Genomic DNA, 5,039 nt, shown 5'->3' on the forward strand with positions numbered 1-5,039 from the left:
CGAATTAGTGCACTTATACACCTGACAAGTTTATTGGGTGTGTTGGGGACACAAAAGACTTCTTGTATCGTAATTGCAGGGTTGCTTGAGAGGGATGTCTTTGACCTCTACCTCACTGATTTCGATAAATCTTGGGTGATCCACTTAAAGGAAACTTGCTGTTATTCTACAAACCTCCGCACTTGGAGGCCCAACACTGTCTACAAGAGTATAAGAGTGCGTAGACATCAAGCTCTTTTCTGGCACTGTTACCGGCGAGGTAAGGTAAAAGGTACTCACATCCTCTGGCTACTAAGTCTTTTAGTTGCTGGTGAGTGCTCGAAGTTATTTCCTTTAGATTCTTCAATTATATTTTTTTGTTTCTTGTTTTTATTTTCACTAGTTAGACTTAATGGAAAACAACAACAAAATTAGAGAGCTTTATAGTATTTATCTTGAGTTCGGACATGAGGTGTTTGAAGAGAAAATTAAAACGCCTATGGAACTTTACTTGCATGCTAGTAGCAATGTTATTAGTATGAATTCTTTGAACACCATTATTGCTAATGGTATGGAAAATCTAAGCTTGGGGAAGCTAGTTTTTATAAAAAATGATCTTTTTAGTTCCCCAGCTTTTGAGGAGGAAATTTGCTATGATGATACTATGCCTCCAATATATGACGATTACAACGAGGGACGAGCGAGGCCTAGGATTAGGAATTGGAATCCCCACATGCATAGAAGGGTACGGCCCTTTCCCCACAGTCACGACACCTCGGCGGGGCATTTCTTTGGATACCAAGATTTTTGGGATCTTAGCCTCGTCGTTTTCAATTCTCAAATCGAACCAATATCCCTATTGATAACCATTTTGGCCACTATCCCCAAAACAAACCCTAGTTTGAGGATAGAACTATGGTATGGATTCTCAAAACCCAGTATCAGCAGGCCTAGTTACTCTCTTCCCCGAACTTATGCAGAGTACGAATTTATCGAGTTCGATCAGTACTATAAAACCTAAGTATTTTATTAAACTTAAGTAGTATATTGATGAGGCGGCACCCAGATTTGAACTGGGGATAAAGGATTTGCAGTCCCCTGCCTTACCGCTTGGCCATGCCGCCAAAAAATCCGAGGGAAAATCAAGAAAAGAGGAAGTATTCATCCACGTTTTCTTACGAAAAACCCTTTTATTTTGAATTCGCCTTAAGTAAGAGAAAAGGTTTGTGCTTTCGCCAGAAATTGACTACCTACCCATTGATTGGATTTCTTCTGATCCCAGATCCAATAGAAGTTTCCAATGAGTCATTGCCAACTGCTTTACTACTTCCTACTAGGGACTACTTAAGATGAATTGGTTCGTGCCGCCGGATCGACCGACCCATTTGCGGTCGTCGGGTTGATTGGGGGCTGCTCCGGTCGTCGTTGCGCGCAGTATTTCCGTGTCTCGTCGATTTCATAGAGTCATTCGATCTGAATGCTACATGAAGAACATAAGCCAGATGACGGAACGCGGAGACCTAGGATGTAGAAGATCATAACATGAGCGATTCGGCAGATTTGGATTCCTTTCCTATATATCCTCTCATGTGGCTTTTCTACGCCTAAAACAAGTTCATGTCTCTCCTCTCTGAAGTCGGACCTTATTGAAAAGTAGTACGCTTTCTTTCGTGGTGTTCAGGATCCCATGCTTTGTAGTTCACGCATGGCTTTCTCTAACGAAGCTAATGCCGAATTAAAGACCTTAAATGGAAAGACACAGGAGGTGGCGAAAAACGAAAAAAGAGAAAGAGGGGCGAGAGAGGGAAAAAACCTTCGGGATGGATCGGGAAAAGTTACCTCCGGCTCAGCCCACGACTTCCTTCCCTTCGCATAGCTCAGGTGACTCCCTTCCCCCTTTTTTCCCAGAATGAATTCGCCCGACACGACGAATCCTGCCCTCATGTCTTTCTTTCTCATTGAATGAACCACTGCCTGGGACGCCTCTTCGCGATAAAGCTTTGCCTTACTTTGCTTGCTGGCTCTAAGCCCACGTCCTTTACTACACTACACCCTTTGTATCTTTTTTTGTTTCGGGATTATGTCGAATGATGTCAATACCCATGTTGTGGCGTAAGCCACCTCTAGCGTTGTTGCTGCCCTACCCTAAGAAAGAAGTCACTATAAAACTGCTTGCCCTCCAGAAGTACCAAAGGTGCGCGGAGCCCGGTGAAAATGAATATGCCCACGTTTCCATGATATGTTGCAATTCCATACTTATCATTCAGTCTACTCCAACAAGAAACTGGTTCAGCACAGATGGGCAGATTGGTCTCACATCAGCAAGCAAGAAGATCTGAAATCAGGCATTCCCTTATTTGAGTCCTGCAAGCTTACTCAATTTTATGGATTTCAACTACAATTAATAAGAATGACTATGCTTATGTGGGGAGTAATTATTATTTTATGCATGTGGCTCATGATAAGGATGTTTTATGTGATAGTTATATTGTTGAGTTTATTCATGATGCTACTGAAAATTATTATGAGAGAGTAAAATATGGTTGTAGAAGTTTTCATGGTACTAAAACACCTCTCTATATGCTGAAAGTTTTGAAGTTACTCTTGTTTTATCTTCCTATGCTTGTCACTTTGTTCTTTGTGAATTTATTGGTGTACAAGATTCCTATGAATAGGAAGTGGGTTAGACTTAAATGTGTTTTATATTAGCTTCTTGATTCTCTCTTTTACTTCAATTCATATTTCTTATGTGAGCATCTTCTCAAATTACTGAGCCTAGCTGAAATGCGTTAAACAAAAGCGCTTATGGGAGACAACCCATTGTTTTATTTATGCAATTTTTCTTTTATGTTGAGTATTGGAAGTTGTTACCCCTGTAATAATCTCTCCTTGTCATTTTTATTTCGTTTTTGTGCCAATAATAATCTCTAATAGGAAGAAAGTAAGATTTGGGGAAGTTGTTTTCCTGAAACAGATTATGCGCTGTCACCATAAAAATTCGTATTCCCAGGCAGAACGTAATTTGAGCTGCCAATTTTTGAGCATATGCCCTAGGTTATTATCTAACTTTCGATAGTTGAAAACTTTTCGATCTTTATCTGTTGTTCTGTTTTGACAGATTTCTGCCACTATTTGCATTTGCCTCTTAATCTTTTTCTTTTTGAGTTCTTTTGACAGAAAGAGCTTTTTGAAGAAGTTGCTACAGTATCTAATGCTTTAATAGATGTTTGATGTATGTTAGAACTAAACCCAAGTGGATTTGTTATTTTGATGCAATGCTGCTAATAAGAATTGTGTGAAGTTTTGTATGAAGGAAGTTTTCAAGTGTAGCAAAAGAAGAATGATGCGATGAGATGAAGTATGGACAAAAGCTCAAGCTTGGGGATGCCCATGTCACCCCAAGAAATATCCAAGAGGTACAAGAGTCAAATCTTGGGAATGCCCAAGGCATCCCCTATTCATCAACAAAGCATTAGGTCATCTTTCTAGATGCTATATTTTTATTGCTTCATATGCTATGTGTTGTTCTTGGAGCGTCTTTATTTTTGTTTTTAGTTTAGTTTTATTTTATTTTCTATAGAATATGGTTGGATCACAGCATATTTGTTTTGGGGAATGACACACTCCGTTTTAATTGCATAGAACACTCTAGTTTTCGCTTTTATTGTTCTGCGAGTGTTCTAGATTGCTACTACTGCGTTTAGCTGTTATTCTTCCATTCTCATTTTGTTCAGAACTTGTTAGTTTTCTTTATTTATGTATGATTAGCTCTATGGTCCATATTGATTTTTATCTATGAGAGTTATTTCAAATACATTGATTGGTGTTGGAGACGAGTAAAATGTTTCATGCTTATAGTGATGCAAAAGGAAGCTTGTTTAGACTGTGGCATAGACTTTGGCATGTCATGTTGGATGTTATTCTTATTATATGCTTAGTATTTATTGTTGTAGCATAACTTGTTTCAAATAGCTGAGAGTGCTTAATGTGCCATTGAAAGAATCATGTTTTGTTTCCATCATAAAAAGCATAATATTGTCGTATTCTCCTTTGATGCTTTGTTATTTGATTGACTTGGCACATGTTTACATCATGTTTTGACTACAAACCAGTCACCTAAAGCCTCTATGATCATTTATTTTTTGACTTGTAATATCACTTTATGCTTTGATTAATAATTTTTTGTCGCTATACATGATTATGGCCATTATTGCTCTCTTAGTTGGTCGCTCCCAGTCTTTTGCTAGCCTTCGCCTGTACTGAGTATGAACTCTACTCATGCATCCAACCACCAATAAGCAAAGTTTGCCAATTGTGTCCACCATATCTACATACTAGCATTATTGCTATTCCAAGTATATTCATCATGCTTTTATTTATCTTCCAAATTAAATTTTGGCATGAGAAAATTAGTTAGTAAAGCTCTCATGAACTTGATGGCACATTTACTTTCTTGCACTTAATAAACTTGAGCCATTGTGACTATCTGATGAAGTTTATATGTTTGGAAATTGCGAGTTGGGAGTTAGCACAACCATGCTTTCATGGGGAATGCTTTCAACATTCCACTTATTCCTATTTAATTGATGTCATGTTATTTTGTTTATGAATGCCTAGCGGTGCGAAATAAAATGAAAACTTGTAAGTCCATGGAGTTGTATATGTGTTAGAGAAACTCCTGGGCCGCTAATCTAAGCCATGCATCATTCATGGTGGAAATTTACAACGAACCATAGTGAGCATTCTATGAAGCATCATCAATAAAAAGTTATGCCCATAGTGAAGAAAAGGATGGCTGAGATGCTCATTATTTGTTTGTCTTGTCATTTTTGCATGGGATTGCTTCTATGCAGGAATACTTCCATATCACGGGGCAGGAGGTACCCCGTTGGCGTTCTCGATGATACATGTATATGATGTCTACGCACGCTTCTATTCTTGTAGATAGTGTTGGGCCTCCAAGTGCAGAGGTTTGTAGAACAACAAGTTTCACTTAAGTGGATCACCCAAGGTTTATCGAACTCAGGGAGGTAGAGGTCAAAGATATCCCTCTCAAGCCA

General features: G+C 38.7%; 1 non-coding gene across 1 annotated transcript; it reads right to left on the reverse strand.

Moving 5' to 3' along the window:
• Window positions 1-1,032: 1,032 nt before the first annotated feature.
• TRNAC-GCA (transfer RNA cysteine (anticodon GCA)) lies at window positions 1,033-1,103 on the reverse strand. Its single transcript has one exon. It is a non-coding gene; the product is annotated as a tRNA-Cys (tRNA).
• Between the last annotated feature and the right edge of the window lie 3,936 nt (window positions 1,104-5,039).

Source organism: Lolium perenne, chromosome 4, assembly GCF_019359855.2.
Source record: "Lolium perenne isolate Kyuss_39 chromosome 4, Kyuss_2.0, whole genome shotgun sequence".
NCBI lineage: Eukaryota > Viridiplantae > Streptophyta > Magnoliopsida > Poales > Poaceae > Lolium > Lolium perenne.